This window comes from Aedes albopictus, chromosome 1, assembly GCF_035046485.1.
Source record: "Aedes albopictus strain Foshan chromosome 1, AalbF5, whole genome shotgun sequence".
In the NCBI taxonomy this organism is placed as follows: domain Eukaryota; kingdom Metazoa; phylum Arthropoda; class Insecta; order Diptera; family Culicidae; genus Aedes; species Aedes albopictus.
Genome location: NC_085136.1, coordinates 3,327,518 through 3,350,871, shown reverse-complemented (window position 1 = coordinate 3,350,871; position 23,354 = coordinate 3,327,518). Strand labels below are relative to the sequence as shown.

The window sequence follows — 23,354 nt, the reverse complement described above, 5'->3', positions numbered from 1 at the left end:
TGCTGGTATTCAGCAAATTTTGCTGATTTTTTTTTGTGCTGATTTCATTCAGCAATACGAATTTACTGAGTATCAGCAATTATTTATCAACTTGCTGAACCATCCAGCAATTTTGACAGTTGATCAGCAACGTTGTGCTGATACTCAGCAAAAAATATGCTGAAATTCAGCAATTTATATTGCTGATTTTTCTTGTGCTGAAAGCATTTCCAAAAATTTGGTGTGTACGTCAAAAGTATGCTTCAAGCTATATAAATAAACGCCCACATGATATAAACTGTAACTAATATATGAGATGTTTTTTATCAGTAACTTGTCTTAGACCATCATTTTGAATTCCCCCAATATAAACTAGCCTTATGTTAAAAATCTAGTTAATAAAGACAAAAAGATGCAACTCCACAAAGAAATAGTATTTACATTCGACGACACATTTCTGTTGACATTTTAATATACGATGCCTTGTTATGCTTCGTGTCACGTGTCGATATGCTGTGAATGGCTTCAGTTGGAAGCAAATAGAATCCATCAGCTATATCAGGTTTCCATTTTAATTCATGGGAAAAGCAAACAAAGTCGCGAATCGTTCCCAAATTTGCTTCAAATGCCAAATGAAATTCAAAGTAGTTGGTATTTAATGTTTTCCATCCGCTGACAATTTGCTAACATTAACATGCATTTAGAAATCAAAACGAAGATTCAACGCATAAATAAATGAGAAATCTTTGTGAACCTATGAATAAATTGATAGCTGTATAAACATAAAACTCCTATACATATATTTAAGTGAAAACATATGTTTGAATAACTAGCTGTAGCCTACTAATCTACAAACAAACGTCACATTTTTGCGACACCGTGTTACTTATCTCCCTAATCGGTTCATAGATATGCGGCTGAAATGCGTAAATGAAAACTTAACACAGGCTAATCGATTGTGAATTAGTACAATCGTAAACCGACAGAAGCTAGCTTTATCTTCCCATTCAAACAGGCAAGCAAAATAGATTACCGCGGCGGCGATTTACGATCATTTCTAGTGGGAAAACAGCAGTAAAAACACTTTAACCACATCCTAGCTTCTTCCTTCACGCAAATGATAATCGCAAAGGAGGGAGGAACCACGACATTCACGAACATTCACGCGCCAGATTTACGACCCTCTTCGCAGAAGTGTACATTATAGAAAATTGTCTAGCAGTGTATACCGCAGGTAATTAAACATAAAAAACAACAAAACATGCACATGCAAAACGATCGCGAAGGTTTTTCTGTGGCTTTTTTCATTATTTTGTTTTTCAAGAATGTAAAGATACACCGTGGCTTGGCTTACTGGTAACATTATAGATAGTCGGCACGGTCGGACGGAATCACCGTCAGCATGCAATAATTCAGAGCATCGATTAAAAAGCCAACTCCGCCTGGGTGCCACACATTTACCTTTTGGCCCGGCAAAGCGAACGAAGGGAAAACTCAATTACCTTCATCTTCCATAACCGGCTCCAATTCATCATCTTCGCGGTTGGTCGAGTAATTCGGTTTCGTTTCGGGTTTGTTTTTAGGCACGGACCGACGAACGCGTTCAAATGATTCGAGAAAGATAAGCGCACACAACGCACGCGGTAACCCGAGTCCGGAGCAACGCAGTAGGTTGTGAGTAGAGCGTGGAGGTCCCAAATATCCATGGAGCATAAATGGCAAGAGAAAGAAATCGGCAAAGATTAAAGGTTGCTTTGTTGTTCGTTAATCTGGAGATTCGTGGCAGCTACATCTTTATCATAGCGAAATCAAAGCAGTCGTGATATTCATCAAATCAACTGTCAAAGGTACAAAAGAAATGCTGACATTTAGTTCAACATTCTCTAATTCGACATATTCTGACAAGTTGGAAGAAAGCGTCTGTCTAAGAACTTTTGACACGAAAAACTATAAACAGTCTCATGGATAGTTTGTCTTGAACAGAGAAATCAATGCAAATTTATTCACAATCTGTTCCATCCGATTTGGGGAATCTAATTCGAAAGCATGTGTTTGTGGAGCCATGCTCCGACATAAACAAACGCATGTTACTGACATTTCTAAGACGGGTCATGTTACTGTGAATGATGACTGAACCCTACATCATAAACTAGGCATGAGTAAGTGCAATAAAGAAGAAAATTACGAAGATAGAAACAGCTACTTTGAACTGGGATATTTTGACACCAAATGGTGATATAACATATAGCGTCTATCGATAACAAGCAGACGCCTGCTCTCTCAGCCACCTCAGATTAGATAGGCTACTTTTGATATAGCGACAATTTTGCGTAAACATCTACATACGCGATTACCAAGCATGTAAAGATAACTACGCACCTTCGTTTATGTATCCACCGGTGTCCATTTCGTGCAAAGATTTCATCTCGGTTCCGTTAATCAGCCTGTAATGAATAAGAATAAACCGTTATCACTGGGGTTATTTATCTATTTTTTAAAATCATCAAAACTAAAGGTGTTGCGAACTATTCAATCGAAGTTTCACTAATGTATCTACATATAATCTAATGCACAAATTCCAGATTTACGATGTATTTGCATTCTTTGGCATAGTTTCAAGGATTCCTTTCGAGATACCTACAATAAATTTTCGCGGGATTCCCGGAAATCCTTCTCGAATTTCTACAGAGATTATTCCCAAAATTTTCTACTGCTTTTTTAGGTTTTTTTTAAAGTAATTCATCCCGAGATTTGTACGCAGTTCTTCCAAAAATTTCTCTCTGTATTTCTTAAGGGGGTGGGGGGCTGGGGGTTTCAGAACGTGACTATTAATACAAAAAAAATATGAGGACCAATACAAAAGTGTGTGGGGAGTTGAAAACTGTCGATTTTTGCTTGACATAATTTGTGTATCACCCGTAATCTCTGAAGCATAAAGCAGAGAAGAAACGATGGGGATAAGGCAATGGAGAAAGAGACAGTGGGAAGTAATAGAATAATTAGTTGAATTGTAACGTTCTGTAATTGTAATTATTCTTTTAAGTAAAATAATGTTTGAATTCGATTAGATTAAATTGATATATTTTCTGAATATTTTGATTTTGATTTTAGAATTTGTTTTTTTTTAATTAATTATTAGTTTTCATGATTATTTTAGTTAATTTGTAGCTTTTGACGTTTTTATCTTTTTAAGTAAAATCTTATTTGAATTGGATTCGTTGAATTTGATTTTGGATTTGAACCGTTTCAGCTAGTAGAGATTATCCGTTTCATGTAAGGTTTGTGTCTAGGCTAAGCTAATGACGATTCATGTTACAGATCTTATAGGGTTTTTCGATGGCGCAAAATGGATTTACAGCCATGTGCGAGTTGAATTTGGCGCACTTGTAAATAATTGTTTGTACATTCAATAGACGACTGCTTCAATAGCAGGAAATTTACTTGACTAGAGAAATCGACTTGACTCCATCACTTCATAGTTGAGTCGGCTGGAGAGCAGAAGTGAGCTTCGGCGACCTTCTCCTAGTTTGTTCTGTTTAAAGGTGTGTAGTGTTTGTTAGAGTTGTAGTTTAGTAAATTGTGTTGTTTGAAGTGAGTTTAATTAAAATTGTCTCTGTTTTATTCTCGTAGTGTTTAAAAATTGGATTTTGTCGCCAGGGGCAGACACTCTGCTTCCTGAGCATTTGTTTAATTTTCGAAAAGGTAATTGTACAATTGAATTTGTTTTAGTGTATATCGTTTTAACTTGTGTTCGTCTTTGGACTTCAGCGTCCAAAAAGACGCTTTTTATTTTGGCTTCAAGCCTTTTTCGCTGCTCCTCGCCCGCCAAAACTGGCAGTTAAACGGAGAGTAGGGATGATATCTGGCCTACCCGCGTGCGGTTTAAGTACGATCGGGCAGAGTACCAGACCGCCGACACTCCCCCTCCGCACCTTTAGTCCGGCGAACGTTTTGGAGAGCGAACCGACGTCGACGACTGGCCACGACGAAGCACCGACAACGGAAAAGCCTGCGCAGGTACGTCGTTTTTGAGTTCATGGCCATGATAACACACACACACACACACACACACACACAACAATCCATTTGACGAGCATATTGTAGAAAAGAATATACATACAAATGAATTCAGTTGTTTGATTTTATTGTTTCTATTGTTTCTTTTTTTCCTTAAATTAGCGTTCTAAATTTAAATAAATTCACTTCAACGACACTTAATTGTTTACTTGTTCTTGTTGATTCAGTTTTTTATTCCTAGTTTGTGTGAATTTCCGTTATTGTTTCAGTTTGTACCTTATGTGTTTAGATTTGGTGCGTTTAGGGTTTTTAATTTCAGTCAGCGGCCGTTCGAGAAAGCCCTTGAGAGAAAGAGTCGTCAATTTAGTCGGGCAAACTTTAAAATGAACCGGTGGTCTCTCGTTCGCGAGAGTGGCGCAAAAGCCACCGCGTTTTAAGATTCTCTCGAGCTAATTCGGCGAACGGTTACAGAATTCATATCGTGAAGTTCACTCGATTCCTTGCTACAAGTGTAGATTTGAAGGCCTTAACCACCTAACATTATAGATGACCCCAGATATCGCTGATTTGGAAAATTTGGACTCTCATGATATTGTATAGGTAATCAAGTAAAACTCAACTTGATGGTTTGATGGTTTCATCAAGTCAAAAACAGGAAGTGTTTCTTTATCCAAAAGAAGCTCAGCTGGTGATCCGTTATCCGGTAAGGATGTATTTGGGATACAGCGACAGGTCTGAAGGAAAATCTTCAACGTCTTATCCGTCTATCTTTAAAAGTGATCTCTTCAGTGTATCCACAAATCGTGCGGCTTGACCATTAGATTGTGGATGTAAAGATGGAGCTTCTATGTGTTCGATTGGCCATGATGAAACAGTTTTCACGGGAGCTTTTGATGCTGTTACGCAGTCACAACATCTCCGGACATAGTCTTCAATATCTGCATCCATATTTGGCCAAAACACAAGAATGATCAAAAGACAAACAGACGTAACACCTAGAACACTTTTCGCGAAAATCCATCGCCTGCTGATGGAACTGTCTCACAAAACACTGCGTTGTGCAATATCGTCAACAGAAGGCGTTATTATGAAACGTCAAACGTAAAGAAAAAGATGCGCGCGCCTCTGGTTGTCAAGCCACAACTATGAAGATTCAAAATGATCTTTAAAAGCGTGGTCGATGAAAATTTCGCAAGTGTCTGTTTGTCTGTGATCAACATGCACCTGCTTGATAACAGGTATTGCTATGACTTCGGAATGACGATTCATGAACATCAGGTATCCATCCGCTTCACGACTTTTGTAGAACGATGCAGCGTCATTCGAATGTCTCGCGGAAACCCAATTGCCTCGAACTTGTTTGATGACTGCTTGAAGCGTGGCATCTTTTGTTGATTCTTGCAAGATCAATTGTCTAGTGATTGGTAGAACGGATTCGACTCCGGTTTGAATACTGCGAATATTTGTTTGGCAATCACATAATCATCATCGGGATTGGAATGTTAGATCAAGCGAGAGAGCCAATCAGCGTAACCAAAACTTTCAGTTTCCTGGAATTCAGTGTCGAATTCGTACTGCAGCAGTGTCAATGCCCAACGCTGTAGTATGCCTTTCTTCGTTGGTATCCAAACAAAACCAAGAAGCAGGCAAATATCGGTTCAAAATCCTTAATTTTCCCCTTGAGTGTAATTCCTTTCAGTGTCAGTCAATGTACGGGAAGCGTGACATACAGTCTTGACAGAACAATTTGGAAATCGATGAAGCAGGACTGCTCTAATACCATTTTACGATGCATTGGCTGCTACTATCATCACCAAGTTTGGATTGTAATGCGTCACTTGAAGGTCTGATTGTGGAATCTTCTTGAGCTTTTCGAAGGCGTTCAGACAACGGTGTTGACGTGTTGACGATGGCCTTGATTTAGACTCCAGACGAGTTTCTTGGCATCTACAATCAATCCGATGTATTGAATCTGCTGCATGAAGAAGTTGCTTCTTTCGATTTTTAGTTGTATCCCGTATTTTTCGATGCGTGCCAGTAAACGCTCCAGCTGCTGAAGATATTCTCCCAGAGAATTACTTGCCACAATGAGGTCGTCAGCATTAATACTTATATCCTTCAAATCTGCTACCATGCCGTCTACAACCTGCTGGAATTCACACGGTGGCTGCTAGCGATACTTGCTTCTTCGTACAAAGTTCCAGGCTCTCATCGAACACGTTGCTGTACTTGGCTTTCATAAGATCGACCAGGCCCTCCTCATCTTTCGGATGAAGGGTTCATTGATACTTGGTTGCATACTTCGTTGAAAGGTATATCCAACGTCCGAACCGTTCAATCCATTCAGCTCGAAACAAATTGATTGATCTGCCTTGGACATGAAACATCCTCCTTGCTTGGAAACGTTATTCAAGGTGATTGCCCAAGTAACAAGTAACGGTGCTGAAGTCAAGCTGAAGTCTTATTGCATGCAGATATAAGGTGTATTTAAAGTGGAAATGGCAATTATGCGGCTGACCTAAGATAGGTAACTAAAATAGGTACAGTATCCTTCTGAATGTCCTATTTGTTGAATGACTTTTAGTGATATTGGACGTAATTGCAATCCTTCGAATAATGCATTTCCTCACAACGTGTTCGGGACATCTCACGGTGTCTGCTGCTGTTGTTGATCAGATTTTCGTCCTGATAGCGTGAGAACTGGACTTGTTACCTGACTTCTCGATCATTGCAGCATCTTCATTGAGATTTAGGAGTCGCTGGCAATCTTCAGCCAATGAGTGAAATTACAACGGACTTGCCGGATTGGTACTCTCAATCTTGGACAGCAGGAAGTCCGGACATCCGTATATTTGCTTGAAATCATGCCGCAAATGAAAAGTAGATACTTGAAATGGTCGTTAGTGATTTGCAATACCTATCTTGAACTCTTCACTTCTCGTTCACGATTCCAGCGTACGTGAAAAATCGTCTGATGCGTTTTTCTGTCACTGTAAACACTGGTACCACAGATTGAATAATGATGTGTTTCTACCAAAAATTGAGTTGAAGATGGCGATGGTGTCTTCAAATGAAACTTCTTTCGGTTTCTTCAAAAGTAAGTAGTTCACGTACTACTTGTGAGCTAGGGTGCTCAAGTTTCGGAGCAAGAGTTGAACCTTTCCCGATTCATCTGATTTTTGAGTACTTTGCAAACCAAGCTTCATATGTAACTCCCGATTCTGGATCGTAGTGGAATTCACTGATGCTGCTTGACAGAGACACGATAAACAACTCCGTCTGATTCTGCCGAAGCATACCGAAGCTTTGTTACGAGTGGAGATCTGTGGCTTTTCGGACTCGCATGAAGTTGATCACCAATATTAGCTTCTTTCCCGATTAGCCTAGATAGCTGTGTAGTGTCGGTAGCGGTTGGTTCAACTGGCTAAGAATAGCACTACGGACCGCCTGTTCCAGTGGTAGGAGTCCACTAATCAAGTGTTATGCGGCTTTACGCTTACCGTGCCTAGGAATGAATGGTTAGGGGGGTCTTATAAAAACCTAATCGCAAACGGAGCCTGTGGAGTACCAGGGCACCCTCTACAGTATTTTTCCCTTACTGCGCTAACCGGAGCAATAGTGCGGTGGACCTTGTGTTTCTCCGAGTCAATCAGCTGCCCTTCTTCAATCTCATACTTGAGGCTGAATAAGGGCGGGATTATGAAGATGTTATTAATTAGTTCAAATGTTCACTTATATGGTTTCGCATTATGCGTTTTACACAGTGTATTCTGTGCATCTTCACCTTTGGCGTTTTCCAATCGATACCGATCTGGTTTTATTGTTGCTGTTCTTTGCTGTGCTGTTGTTGCGAAGAGTTTAATCTTACCTAGTTTGGGTAGTGGCTGCGGTTAGGATAGCTCAGATCAATCTTCAGCATAAAAGAACAGCAACGATCAATCTTTGCAGACTTATGCAAAATGGTACAGCCCAAGTGGCCTTGGTACAAGAACCTTACTTTCATAAGGAAAATTTCTATCTAGGAAACCTTGTGAATCCGGTGTTTGCTACACCCAAAACAAGAATTTAGGCGCGTTTTAGCTCACGACGTTTTGTGCACGAAACGTGCACGTCATAAGCGCAAAACGCTCACGTTGGATGGTGCGCAAGCGCTCATGCTTGGTTATCGCATACATGCGTCGCAAAAATAGTATCTCGATACAAAGATCTACTAATGAACTGCTCGACTTGGGAACTCGACCAAACTGCGCATGATGGTGCACGCACACAAGTACTGTATGGAATGTACAAACAGCATCCGTACTGTATGCGCACGCCTAAGTGTGTGTCATTGAACGTCAGTTTGTTTTTGACTGGGCCCGTCCGTCGTCGCCGTTTCGACAGTCCGTGTCAATCAAAATCGCGCGAAGTGATATTTTTATTAATTATTTATTATTATTACCATATTATGGTCGCGCAATCGAATTCGCGGAATACGTCGTCGAGGTGTGGTCGAGTTCCGGGAGTGAAAAGGGCAGGCGGGTGATCCAGCAGAAGCGCCTTCTCCAGTATTTGATACCAGAAAAAAAGCGTGAAAAAGAAGGAAAGTGATTGCTACTGGGACGATAATAGTGTGTGGTTCTTGTGTTTGCGGATGGGGTGATGCTCCTCTCTCGTGGGAATAAGTAAAGGAGTAGGTGGCGGGTGGCGAACGCAACATAGGAAGAAGTCTTGGCAGAAGTGCTTCATATTTAGATTTTCGGTGTGAATTTCTGGGGTGCGGTCCCAAAAATAAGATCGCTGCTCTGCTTTTCGGTTTCGGCGATGTGCATATCGAGTTGTAAGTGCTCCAAATGAGTGCAATCGTGGGTGGTGTGGAGGGGAATTTCGGTTGGAAGGAGAATACATTTTTCGGGTGTTATCAGGTTCGAATGATAAAATGTTATAGCTTTGTGGAGAGTTTTCTCAAATAAGTGATTTCCTACCTAGTAGAGAAGCAAGTGAAGAAAGAAATAAAAAAAAGTGCAAAATCAAAATTCCGAGTGAAGCGAAAAATCATTAGTGAAATTATAAAAATAGATAAAAAAAGAATTGGCAGATTATTCGCGGTTCAGTCCAGATTGTTGTTTTTGTTCATACATATGTATATGTATATGCATATGGACTTCATCGTCGTCGTCACCATCGGAGTTGCACAACATAGTTCCAGCAGCAGCAGCGCCAGCTGAGGTGGGAAGAAAAAAAACTCCGTCCACCGTAGAAATATCCCAGTTCGCCGATTACTTTGTGATTGTCGGCTACGATCATGAGAAAAATCGTAAGTAAAGCAAAGAAAGAGTCGTCTATTATTTATTAGTGCACGGGTTCCCAACCGGTAATCCCCCAGGGGGCCGTGACCCGTTTCAGAATGTCTGGTTACTCACGTCCATTCCGAGGTCACTTTCACTTTCAACAAGCCCCGCAAGCCCCCAAACATCTTTTTAAATTCAATTATTCACAATTTTCACCCGCGGAAGTACCATCCGGATGGCGTAGCACCGACTAAACCGTCGGCGGAATCGCGAAAAAAAATCTTCCGAACTCGAAAGAAACGAGACGAGCAGATCAAAACACGTCTGCACGCGGCAACGCCTACTGCGTTTTTCTAGACAACTCTTATTCTATTTTGTGCAAATTATATCAATTTTTAATTTTGGTTACCGCCACCCGCAAAAGCCCCAATTTGAGGAACAAATTTTCAGTACAAAACGCCTTCAGAAGAAAAAAAAAAATTCGGATGCCCCGCTAAATTCAAATTGAATTTTCATTGGACCGCAGATGTTTTAACAATTCTTAAAGGGGGTCGTCTCCTCAAAAAGGTTGGGAACCCCGGATAAAGTGAACAGCGTAAACCGTTGATTAAATATTATCCTGAATAAACGCGGTGTTCATCAGGATCACCTAGGCTATCTTTGATTATTTCATTCGTAATGTGCGGCTCCGTGTTCCTACGGGTAGTGTCACCAAGCTTTTAGTCGCTTCGTGCTGAGGAGCGAGGGTTCGATTTCCGCCGCAGCTGTCAGGTAAATTTTTCGGCTGTGTCACTGGACATTGCATGCTAGTTCGTTGTCTAGTGTCGTGCTTCATTCAAAGAGCGAAAAGCTCACTGGGAGCATTGAACGTGCCCGTGTCCTTTTTAAGGGGTGATACTCACTTCGTAAGTACTGTGTAAAAAGATAGGCCAAGAAACGGTCAAGAAACGATTTTCTGTCGAAATTTCTTGAGCGGTACTCAGCTGAAACGGAAAAATCGACGAACTTGATGATCAATGATGATGGTGACAAGGGTGGTGATGATTGTGTCGATCAAGCCAGCTGTCAATTTTTCTTTTGGGAAAAATAGCCTGACCAATTATTCCGCAAGGAAAAGTGACGTTTCTCGCGCTGTTCGGATTTTGTGCGAGGTGCGAGATGTAAACAACATAGAGCGGCTGCTGCTGGTGTGAATTTAGATGATGTTTCTGCCGGATTCTAATGCCTACATTCCTATGGAACCATCACCGGAACACTGCGGTTAGCTGTTGCTAGAATGGACCACTGGATGAGACGCCGGAACTTGTTACAAATCATACAAATTGAGTGTGGAGAGCAACTATTTTCAAAATGAAGTGGTGTTGATTAGTGATTAGTACGGGAATTCCTCCGGGAGCTCTTTCTGGCAAACCTCCAAGAATTCCTCCGGAGTTTCTTTCTGGGATTCTTCGTGATTTTTTTTTCCGGAAGCTGTTGTGAATTCTTAGCGATTCCTTCAAATATTTCCAGCAGTTTTGGAATTCGCCTAAAAGTTCTTTCTGAGATTTCGTCCTAATTTTTCTTCTAGGATTTCAAAACCAGTATTTGAGTTTGTGATTTTTCCAAGATTTCTATCTGTGATTCCCCAAAATAAAAACCTCAGGGAATTCCTCTAGAATTTCGATTTCACCACGAATTCTTGAGAGGATTCCACCAGGGATTCCTCCAGAGATTCTTCCAGAAATTCCTCCGAAGATTCCTCCAGCAATTCCTTCAAAAATTCATCCTGGAATTCCTCCGGGCATTCTTCCAGCAATGCCTCCGGAGATTCTTTTTGGAATTCCTCCACGAACTCCTCCAGAGATTGCTTCAGGAATTTATCCAGGGATTCCTCCGGGAATTCCTCCAGGAATTCATCCATAGATTCCTCCAGGAATACCTCTGAAAATTCTTCCAAGAATTCCTCCGGGCATTCTTCCAATAATTTTTCCTGAGAATTCTCCGGGCATTCTTCCAAGAATTCCTCCGGGGAATTCCTCGGGAATTCCTACTGAAAATCCTTCAGGGATATCTCCAGGAATGCCTTTCAGGGATTCCTGTAGAAGTTCCCATGTGGGTTTCTCCAGGAATTCCTTCGGAGATTCCTCCAGGAATTCCTTCGGAGATTCCTCCAGGAATTCCTTCGGAGATTCCTCCAGGAATTCCTTCGAAGATTCCTCCAGGAATTCCTTCAGATATTCCTCTAGGAATTCCTTCAGCGATTCCTCCAGGAATTCCTTCAGCGATTCCTCCAGGAATTCCTTCAGGGATTCCTCCAGGAATTCCTTCAGGGATTCCTCCAGGAATTCCTTCAGGGATTCCTCCAGGAATTCCTTCGAAGATTCCTCCAGGAATTCCTCCGGGGATTCCTCCAGGAATTCCTACGGGGATTCCTCCAGGAATTCCTACGGGGATTCCTCCAGGAATTCCTACGGGGATTCCTCCAGGAATTCCTTCGGATATTCCTCCAGGAATTCCTTCAGGGATTCCTCCAGGAATTCCTTCGGGGATTCCTCCAGGAATTCCTTCGGGGATTCCTCCAGGAATTCCTTCGGGGATTCCTCCAGGAATTCCTACGGGGGTTCCTTCACTAATTCCTTCGGGGATTCCTCCAGGGATTCCTCCGGGAATTCGTTCAGGAATTCCTCCAGGAATTCTTCCAGGATTCCTCCCAGATTCCAGGATTCCTTCGAAAAATCTTTCGGGGATTCCTCCAGGAATTCTCTCGGAGATTCCTCGAGGAATGCCTTCGCAGATTCCTCCAGGAATTCCCTCAGAGATTCCTCCAGGAATTCCTTCGGTGGTTCCTTCAGGAATTCCTTCGGGGGTTCCTTCAGGAATTCCTTCAGAGGTTCCTTCAGGAATTCCTTCTGGGATTCCTCCAGGGATTCCTCCGGGAATTCGATCAAGAATTTCTCCAGGAATTCTTCCAGCAATTCTTCCAGGATTCCTCCCAGATTCCAGGATTCCTTCAAGAATTCATTCGGGGATTCCTCCTGGAATTCCTTCGGGGATTCCTCCTGGAATTCCTTCGGGGATTCCTCCTGGAATTCCTTCGGGGATTCCTCCAGGAACTCCTTCGAGGATTCCTCCAGGAATTCCTCCAGGAATTCTTCCAGGAATTCCTCCAGCAATTCCTCCAGGAATTCGTCTAGGAATTCTTCCAGGAGTTCCTCCAGGAAATCTTCCAGGAATTCCTCCAGGAATTCCTCCCGGAATTCCTCCAGGAATTCTTCCAGGAATTCTTTTAGGAATTCCTCCAGGAATCCTTCCAGGAATTCCTCCAGGAATTCTTCCAGGAATTCCTCCAGGAATTCTTCCAGGAATTCCTCCAGGAAATCTTCCAGGAATTCCTCCAGGAAATCTTCCAGGAATTCCTCCAGGAAATCTTCCAGGAATTCCTCCAGGAAATCTTCAAGGAATTCCTCCAGGAATTCTTCCTGGAATTCCTCCAGGAATTCTTCCAGGAATTCCTCCAGGAATTCTTCCAGGAATTCCTCCAGGAATTCCTCCAGGAATTCTTCCAGGAATTCCTCCAGGAATTCTTCCAGGAATTCCTCCAGGAATTCTTCCAGGAATTCCTCCAGGAATTCTTCCAGGAATTCCTAAAGGAATTCTTCCAGGAATTCGTAAAGGAATTCTTCCAGGAATTCCTCCAGAAATTCTTCCAGGAATTCTTCCAGGAATTCCTCCAGGAATTCTTCCAGGAATTCCTCCAGGAATTCTTCCAGGAATTCCTCCAGGAATTCTTCCAGGAATTTTTCCAGGAATTCTTCCAGGAATTCCTCCAGGAATTCTTCCAGGAATTCCTCCAGGAATTCTTCCAGGAATTCCTCCAGGAATTCTTCCAGGAATTCTTCCAGGAAATCTTCCAGGAATTCCTCCAGGAAATCTTCAAGGAATTTCTCCAGGAATTCTTCCTGGAATTCCTCCAGGAATTCTTCCAGGAATTCCTCCAGGAATTCTTCCAGGAATTCCTCCAGGAATTCTTCCAGGAATTCCTCCAGGAATTCTTCTAGGAATGCCTCCAGGAATTCTTCCAGGAATTCCTTCAGGAATTCTTCCAGGAATTCCTTCAGGAATTCTTCCAGGAATTCCTCCAGGAATTCTTCCAGGAATTCCTCCAGGAATTCTTCCAGGAATTCCTCCAGGAATTCATCCAGGAGTTCCTCCAGGAAATCTTCCAGGAATTCCTCCAGGAATTCTTCCAGGAAATCTTCTAGGAATTCCTCCAGGAATCCTTCCAGGAATTCCTCCAGGAATTCTTCCAGGAATTCCTCCAGGAATTTTTCCAGAAATTCCTCCAGGAAATCTTCCAGGAATTCCTCCAGGAAGTCTTCCAGGAATTCCTCCAGGAAATCTTCAAGGAATTCCTCCAGGAATTCTTCCTGGAATTCCTCCAGGAATTCTTCCAGGAATTCCTCCAGGAATTCTTCCAGGAATTCCTCCAGGAATTCTTCCAGGAATTCCTCCAGGAATTCTTCCAGGAATTCCTCCAGGAATTCCTCCAGGAATTCTTCCAGGAATTCCTCCAGGAATTCTTCCAGGAATTCCTCCAGGAATTCTTCCAGGAATTCCAAAAGGAATTCTTCCAGGAATTCCTAAAGGAATTCTTCCAGGAATTCCTCCAGAAATTCTTCCAGGAATTCCTCCAGGAATTCTTCCAGGAATTCCTCCAGGAATTCTTCCAGGAATTCCTCCAGGAATTCTTCCAGGAATTCCTCCAGGAATTCTTCCAGGAATTCCTCCAGGAATTCTTCTAGGAATTCCTCCAGGAATTCTTCCAGGAATTCCTCCAGGAATTCTTCCAGGAATTCCTCCAGGAATTCTTCCAGGAATTCCTCCAGGAATTCTTCCAGGAATTCTTCCAGGAATTCTTCCAGGAATTCCTCCAGGAATTCTTCCAGGAATTCCTCCAGGAAATCTTCAAGGAATTCCTCCAGGAATTCTTCCTGGAATTCCTCCAGGAATTCTTCCAGGAATTCCTCCAGCAATTCTTCCAGGAATTCCTCCAGGAATTCTTCCAGGAATTCCTCCAGGAATTCTTCCAGGAATTCCTCCAGGAATTCTTCCAGGAATTCCTTCAGGAATTCTTCCAGGAATTCCTCCAGGAATTCTTCCAGGAATTGCTCTAGGAATTCTTCCAGGAATTCCTCCAGGAATTCTTCCAGGAATTCCTCCAGGAATTCTTCCAGGAATTCCTCCAGGAATTCTTCCAGGAATTCCTCCAGGAATTCTTCCAGGAATTCCTCCAGGAATTCTTCCAGGAATTCCTCCAGGAATTCTTCCAGGAATTCCTCCAGGAATTTTTCCAGGAATTCCTCCAGGAATTCTTCCAGGAATTCCTCCAGGAATTCTTCCAGGAATTCCTCCAGGAATTCTTCCAGGAATTCCTCCAGGAATTCTTCCAGGAATTCCTCCAGGAATGCTTCCAGGAATTCTTCCAGGAATTCCTCCAGGAATTCTTCCAGGAATTCCTCCAGGAATTCTTCCAGGAAACCCTCCAGGAATTTCTCCAGGAATTCTTCCAGCAATTGCTCCAGGAATTCTTCCAGGAATTCCTCCAGGAATTCTTCCAGGAATTCCTCCAGGAATTCTTCCAGGAATTCCTCCAGGAATTCTTCCAGGAATTCCTCCAGGAATTCTTCCAGGAATTCCTCCAGGAATTCTTCCAGGAATTCCTCCAGGAATTCTTCCAGGAATTCCTCCAGGAATTCTTCCAGGAATTTCTCCAGGAATTCTTGCAGGAATTCCTCCAGGAATTCTTCTAGGAATGCCTCCAGGAATTCTTCCAGGAATTCCTCCAGGAATTCTTCCAGGAATTCCTCCAGGAATTCTTCCAGGAATTCCTCCAGGAATTCTTCCAGGAATTCCTCCAGGAATGCTTCCAGGAATTCCTCCAGGAATTCTTCCAGGAAACCTTCCAGGAATTTCTCCAGGAATTCTTCCAGCAATTGCTCCAGGAATTCTTCCAGGAATTCCTCCAGGAATTCTTCCAGGAATTCCTCCAGGAATTCTTCCAGGAATTCCTCCAGGAATTCTTCCAGGAATTCCTCCAGGAATTCTTCCAGGAATTCCTCCAGGAATTCTTCCAGGAATTCCTCCAGGAATTCTTCCAGGAATTCCTCCAGGAATTCTTCCAGGAATTTCTCCAGGAATTCTTGCAGGAATTCCTCCAGGAATTCTTCCAAGAATTCCTTCAGGAATTCTTCCAAGAATTCCTTCAGGAATTCTTCCAAGAATTCCTTCAGGAATTCTTCCAAGAATTCCTTCAGGAATTCTTCCAAGAATTCCTTCAGGAATTCTTCCAAGAATTCCTCCAGGAATTCTTCTAAGAATTCCTCCAGGAATTCTTCCAAGAATTCCTCCAGGAATTCTTCCAAGAATTCCTCCAGGAATTCTTCCAAGAATTCCTCCAGGAATTCTTCCAAGAATACCTCCAGGAATTCTTCCAAGAATTCCTCCAGGAATTCTTCCAAGAATTCCTCCAGGAATTCTTCCAGGACTTCCTCCAGGAATTCTTCCAGGACTTCCTCCAGGAATTCTTCCAGGAATTCCTCCAGGAATTCTTCCAGGAATTCCTCCAGGAATTCTTCCAGGAATTCCTCCAGGAATTCTTCCAGGAATTCCTCCAGGAATTCTTCCAGGAATTCCTCCAGGAATTCTTCCAGGAATTCCTCCAGGAATTCTTCCAGGACTTCCTCCAGGAATTCTTCCAGGAATTCCTCCAGGAATTCTTCCAGGAATTCCTCCAGGAATTCTTCCAGGAATTCCTCCAGGAATTCTTCCAGGAATTCCTCCAGGAATTCTTCCAGGAATTCCTCCAGGAATTCTTCCAGGAATTCCTCCAGGAATTCTTCCAGGAATTCCTCCAGGAATTCTTCCAGGAATTCCTCCAGGAATTCTTCCAGGAATTCCTCCAGGAATTCTTCCAGGAATTCCTCCAGGAATTCTTCCAGGAATTGGCTTCTTTAGCGGTGTTGAGATATTTCGATATTCAGAATCTGCATACAAAACTGAGCCGAAATCCAAATTTTCATGAATTTTGGTGCCCGGGAACCTATTTAAAAAACAATTTGAAGTTTGTATGGGAGCGATTTGTCGAATCACCCCTCGTCGCATTTTGTACTGGGCGGAGCTGTCAAGCAGCTGGCCAGCTGTCAAAAGGTGATTTCGAAAAATCTCTTCGAAAGCGATTTTAGGTACCAAAATGAAGTTCTAAAAATCTGAAAAAAATCATGTTGGTTCAGAAAAAGGTGCTCTTTTGTATAAAATCAAAAAATCAATACATTTTTCTTAATTTAAAAACCCAATTCCTCCAGGAATTCTTCCAGGAATTCCTCCAGGAATTCCTCCAGGAATTCTTCCAGGAATTCCTCCAGGAATTCTTCCAGGAATTCCTCCAGGAATTCTTCCAGGAATTCCTCCAGAAATTCTTCCAGGAATTCCTCCAGGAATTCTTCCAGGAATTCCTCCAGGAATTCTTCCAGGAATTCCTCCAGGAATTCTTCCAGGAATTCCTCCAGGAATTCTTCCAGGAATTCCTCCAGGAATTCTTCCAGGAATTCCTCCAGGAATTCTTCCAGGAATTCCTCCAGGAATTCTTCCAGGAATTCCTCCAGGAATTCTTCCAGGAATTCCTCCAGGAATTCTTCCAGGAATTCCTCCAGGAATTCTTCCAGGAATTCCTCCAGGAATTCTTCCAGGAATTCTTCCAGGAATTCCTCCAGGAATTCTTCCAGGAATTCCTCCAGGAATTCTTCCAGGAATTCCTCCAGGAATTCCTCCAGGAATTCCTCCAGGAATTTTTCCAGGAATTCCTCCAGGAATTCCTCCGGGGATTCCTCCAGGAATTCTTCCAGGAATTCCTCCAGAAATTCTTCCAGGAATTCCTCCAGGAATTCTTCCAGGAATTCCTCCAGGAATTCTTCCAAAACTTCCTCCAGGAATTCTTCCAGGAATTCCTCCAGGAATTCTTCCAGGAATTCCTCCAGGAATTCTTCCAGGAATTCCTCCAGGAATTCTTCCAGGAATTCCTCCAGGAATTCTTCCAGGAATTCCTCCAGGAATTCTTCCAGGAATTCCTCCAGGAATTCTTCCAGGAATTCCTCCAGGAATTCTTCCAGGAATTCCTCCAGGAATTCCTCCAGGAATTCTTCCAGGAATTCCTCCAGGAATTCTTCCAGGAATTCCTCCAGGAATTCTTCCAGAAATTCCTCCAGGAATTCTTCCAGGAATTCCTCCAGAAATTCTTCCAGGAATTCCTCCAGGAATTCTTCCAGGAATTCCTCCAGGAATTCTTCCAGGAATTCCTCCAGGAATTCTTCCAGGAATTCCTCCAGGAATTCTTCCAGGAATTCCTCCAGGAATTCTTCCAGGAATTCCTCCAGGAATTCTTCCAGGAATTCCTCCAGGAATTCTTCCAGGAATTCCTCCAGGAATTCTTCCAAAACTTCCTCCAGGAATTCTTCCAGGAATTCTTCCAGGAATTCTTCCAGGAATTCCTCCAGGAATTCTTCCAGGAATTCCTCCATTAATTCTTCCAGGAATTCCTCCAGAAATTCTTCCAGGAATTCTTCCAGAAATTCCTCCAGGAATTCTTCCAGGAATTCCTCCAGAAATTCTTCCAGGAATTCCTCCAGGAATTCTTCCAGGAATTCCTCCAGGAATTCTTCCAGGAATTCCTCCAGGAATTCTTCCAGGAATTCCTCCAGGAATTCTTCCAAAACTTCCTCCAGGAATTCTTCCAGGAATTCCTCCAGGAATTCTTCCAGGAATTCCTCCAGGAATTCTTCCAAAACTTCCTCCAGGAATTCTTCCAGAAATTCTTCCAGGAATTCTTCCAGGAATTCCTCCAGGAATTCTTCCAGGAATTCCTCCATTAATTCTTCCAGGAATTCCTCCAGGAATTCTTTCAGGAATTCCTCCAGGAATTCTTCCTGGAATTCTTCCAGAAATTGCTCCAGGAATTCTTCCAGGAATTGCTCCAGGAATTCTTCCAGGAATTCCTCCAGGAATTCTTCCAGGAATTCCTCCAGGAATTCTTCCAGGAATTCCTCCAGGAATTCTTCCAGGAATTCCTCCAGGAATTCTTCCAGGAATTCCTCCAGGAATTCTTCCAGGAATTCCTCCTGGAATTCTTCCAGGAATTCCTCCAGGAATTCTTCCAGGAATTCCTCCAGGAATTCTTCCAGAAATTCACCAGGAATTCTTCCAGGAATTCTTCCAGGAATTTCTACAGGAATTCTTCCAGGAGTCTTGGTAGAATTCAGGCCCGGATTAAGGATTGTGGGGGTCCGGGGCCAGAGCGGATGTGAAGGCCCGGATGTGGGCCCCCCTTAGATCCAGCCCTGAGGAATCCCAAGAGAAATACCGGGATAAATTCCTGAAGGAATTTATAGATGATTCCCTTGAGGAATTTCTGGAGAATTTCCTGGAGAACTTCCCGAGAGAATCCCATTAAGGATTCTTTAAGGAATCTCTGGAGGAATAATCCTGGAAAAATCCTTGGAGGTATTCCCTTAAGAATCCCCGGAGAAATTCCTATAAAATCCCTGGAGGAATTGAGGGAGGAATTCCGGGAGGAATCCCTTGAGGACTTCCTGAAAGAATCCCATGAGGGATTTCTTATGGAATACCTAGAGGAATCTCTTGAAGAATCCCTAGAGGAATTCCTTGCCGAATCCCTGGAAGAATTAAGGGAGGATTCCTTGGCAAAATTCCGGAAGGAATTTCTGGAAGACTTCCTCGAGGAATTCCATGAGGGATTTCTTCAGGAATTCCTGGAGAAATCTCTAGAGGAATTCCTGAAGAAATCCCTAGAGGAATTCCTGGAGAAATCCCAAAAGAAATTCCTGGAGAAATCTCTAGAGGAATTCCTGGAGAAATCCGTAGAGGAATTGCTGGAGAAATCTCTTAAAGAATTCCTGGAGAAATCCCTAGAAGAATTCCTAGAGAAATCTCTAAAGAAAATCCTGGAAAAATCCCAGGTGAAATTCCTGGAGAAATTCTTGGAAGAATCTCTGGAGGAATTCCGGGAGGAATTCTGGGGTACATCCCTGGAGGAATTCCTGGAGAAATTTCTGGAGAAACTCCTGGAGGAATTCCTGGAGAAACTCCCGAAAAAATTCCTGGTGAAATTCCCGAATGAATTCATGGAGAAATTGCTGGAGGAATCCCTGAAGAAATTCTTGGGAGAAACCCTGCAGGAACTCATGGAGGGATCCCTGGAGGAATTCTCGAAGGAATTCCTGGACAAATTATCGGAAGAAATCGTGGTGAATTTCCTAAAGGAATTCATGGAGGAACTACCTAAGGAATCCTTGGAGGAATCCCTGGAGGAATTTCTGGAGGAATCCCTGAAGGAATTCCTGGAGGAATCCCTGAAGGAATTCCTGGAGGAATCCCTGGAGGAATTCCTGGAGGAATCCCTGGAGGAATTCCTGGAGGAATCCCTGGAGGAATCCCTGGAGGAATTCCTGGAGGAATTCCTGGAGGAATCCCTGGAGGAATTCCTGGAGGAATCCCTGGAGGAATTCCTGGAGGAATCCCCGGAGGAATTCCTGGAGGAATCCCCGGAGGAATCCCCGGAGGAATTCCTGGAGGAATCCCCGGAGGAATTCCTGGAGGAATTCCTGGAGGAATTCCTGGAGGAATCCCCGGAGGAATTCCTGGAGGAATCCCCGGAGGAATTCCTGGAGGAATCCCCGGAGGAATTCCTGGAGGAATCCCCGGAGGAATTCCTGGAGAAATCCCCGGAGGAATTCCTGGAGGAATCCCCGGAGGAATTCCTGGAGGAATCCCCGGAGGAATTCCTGGAGGAATCCCCGGAGGAATTCCTGGAGGAATCCCCGGAGGAATTCCTGGAGGAATCCCCGGAGGAATTCCTGGAGGAATCCCCGGAGGAATTCCTGGAGGAATCCCCGGAGGAATTCCTGGAGGAATCCCCGGAGGAATTCCTGGAGGAATCCCCGGAGGAATTCCTGGAGGAATCCCCGGAGGAATTCCTGGAGGAATCCCCGGAGGAATTCCTGGAGGAATCCCCGGAGGAATTCCTGGAGGAATCCCCGGAGGAATTCCTGGAGGAATCCCCGGAGGAATTCCTGGAGGAATCCCCGGAGGAATTCCTGGAGGAATCCCCGGAGGAATTCCTGGAGGAATCCCCGGAGGAATTCCTGGAGAAATCCCCGGAGGAATTCCTGGAGGAATCCCCGGAGGAATTCCTGGAGGAATCCCCGGAGGAATTCCTGGAGGAATCCCCGGAGGAATTCCTGGAGGAATCCCCGGAGGAATTCCTGGAGGAATCCCCGGAGGAATTCCTGGAGGAATCCCCGGAGGAATTCCTGGAGGAATCCCCGGAGGAATTCCTGGAGGAATCCCCGGAGGAATTCCTGGAGGAATCCCCGGAGGAATTCCTGGAGGAATCCCCGGAGGAATTCCTGGAGGAATCCCCGGAGGAATTCCTGGAGGAATCCCCGGAGGAATTCCTGGAGGAATCCCCGGAGGAATTCCTGGAGGAATCCCCGGAGGAATTCCTGGAGGAATCCCCGGAGGAATTCCTGGAGGAATCCCCGGAGGAATTCCTGGAGGAATCCCCGGAGGAATTCCAGGAGGAATCCCCGGAGGAATTCCTGGAGGAATCCCCGGAGGAATTTCTGGAGGAATCCCCGGAGGAATTCCTGGAGGAATCCCCGGAGGAATTCCTGGAGGAATCCCCGGAGGAATTCCTGGAGGAATCCCCGGAGGAATTCCTGGAGGAATCCCCGGAGGAATTCCTGGAGGAATCCCCGGAGGAATTCCAGGAGGAATCCCCGGAGGAATTCCAGGAGGAATCCCCGGAGGAATTCCTGGAGGAATCCCCGGAGGAATTCCTGGAGGAATCCCCGGAGGAATTCCTGGAGGAATCCCCGGAGGAATTCCTGGAGGAATCCCCGGAGGAATTCCTGGAGGAATCCCCGGAGGAATTCCTGGAGGAATCCCCGGAGGAATTCCTGGAGGAATCCCCGGAGGAATTCCTGGAGGAATCTCCGGAGGAATTCCTGGAGGAATCCCCGGAGGAATTCCTGGAGGAATCCCCGGAGGAATTCCTGGAGGAATCCCCGGAGGAATTCCTGGAGGAATCCCCGGAGGAATTCCTGGAGGAATCCCCGGAGGAATTCCTGGAGGAATCCCCGGAGGAATTCCTGGAGGAATCCCCGGAGGAATTCCTGGAGGCATACCCGGAGGAATTCCTGGAGGAATACCCGGAGGAATTCCTGGAGGAATCCCCGGAGGAATTCCTGGAGGAATCCCCGGAGGAATTCCTGGAGGAATCCCCGGAGGAATTCCTGGAGGAATCCCCGGAGGAATTCCTGGAGGAATCCCCGGAGGAATTCCTGGAGGAATCCCCGGAGGAATTCCTGGAGGCATACCCGGAGGAATTCCTGGAGGAATACCCGGAGGAATTCCTGGAGGAATCCCCGGAGGAATTCCTGGAGGAATCCCCGGAGGAATTCCTGGAGGAATCCCCGGAGGAATTCCTGGAGGAATCCCCGGAGGAATTTCTGGAGGAATCCCCGGAGGAATTCCTGGAGGAATACCCGGAGGAATTCCTGGAGGAATACCCGGAGGAATTCCTGGAGGAATCCCCGGAGGAATTCCTGGAGGAATCCCCGGAGGAATTCCTGGAGGAATCCCCGGAGGAATTCCTGGAGGAATCCCCGGAGGAATTCCTGGAGGAATCCCCGGAGGAATTCCTGGAGGAATCCCCGGAGAAATTCCTGGAGGAATCCCCGGAGGAATTCCTGGAGGAATCCCCGGAGGAATTCCTGGAGGAATACCCGGAGGAATTCCTGGAGGAATACCCGGAGGAATTCCTGGAGGAATACCCGGAGGAATTCCTGGAGGAATACCCGGAGGAATTCCTGGAGGAATACCCGGAGGAATTCCTGGAGGAATACCCGGAGGAATTCCTGGAGGAATACCCGGAGGAATTCCTGGAGGAATTCCCGGAGGAATTCCTGGAGGAATACCCGGAGGAATTCCTGGAGGAATACCCGGAGGAATTCCTGGAGGAATACCCGGAGGAATTCCTGGAGGAATACCCGGAGGAATTCCTGGAGGAATACCCGGAGGAATTCCTGGAGGAATCCCCGGAGGAATTCCTGGAGGAATCCCCGGAGGAATTCCTGGAGGAATCCCCGGAGGAATTCCTGGAGGAATCCCCGGAGGAATTCCTGGAGGAATCCCCGGAGGAATTCCTGGAGGAATCCCCGGAGGAATTCCTGGAGGAATCCCCGGAGGAATTCCTGGAGGAATCCCCGGAGGAATTCCTGGAGGAATCCCCGGAGGAATTCCTGGAGGAATCCCCGGAGGAATTCCTGGAGGAATCCCCGGAGGAATTCCTGGAGGAATCCCCGGAGGAATTCCTGGAGGAATCCCCGGAGGAATTCCTGGAGGAATCCCCGGAGGAATTCCTGGAGGAATCCCCGGAGGAATTCCTGGAGGAATCCCCGGAGGAATTCCTGGAGGAATCCCCGGAGGAATTCCTGGAGGAATCCCCGGAGGAATTCCTGGAGGAATCCCCGGAGGAATTCCTGGAGGAATCCCCGGAGGAATTCCTGGAGGAATCCCCGGAGGAATTCCTGGAGGAATCCCCGGAGGAATTCCTGGAGGAATCCCCGGAGGAATTCCTGGAGGAATCCCCGGAGGAATTCCTGGAGGAATCCCCGGAGGAATTCCTGGAGGAATCCCCGGAGGAATTCCTGGAGGAATCCCCGGAGGAATTCCTGGAGGAATCCCCGGAGGAATTCCTGGAGGAATCCCCGGTGGAATTCCTGGAGGAATCCCCGGAGGAATTCCTGGAGGAATCCCCGGAGGAATTCCTGGAGGAATCCCTGGAGGAATCCCCGGAGGAATTCCTGGAGGAATCCCCGGAGGAATTCCTGGAGGAATCCCCGGAGGAATTCCTGGAGGAATCCCTGGAGGAATTCCTGGAGGAATCCCCGGAGGAATTCCTGGAGGAATCCCCGGAGGAATTCCTGGAGGAATCCCCGGAGGAATTCCTGGAGGAATCCCCGGAGGAATCCCCGG

At 45.0% G+C, this 23,354-nt stretch overlaps 1 long non-coding RNA gene across 1 annotated transcript in view; it reads right to left on the bottom strand.

Moving 5' to 3' along the window:
- Nucleotides 1-229: 229 nt before the first annotated feature.
- The window catches only part of LOC109405398 (uncharacterized), a 56,315-nt gene continuing 33,190 nt past the window's right edge, over nt 230-23,354 (bottom strand). Inside the window, exons 2-3 of the long non-coding RNA XR_009995717.1 lie at nt 2,359-2,423; nt 230-1,514 (exon numbers count right to left, since the gene is read on the bottom strand). This is a non-coding gene — a long non-coding RNA (uncharacterized LOC109405398). The remainder of the gene's footprint in view (nt 1,515-2,358; nt 2,424-23,354) is intronic.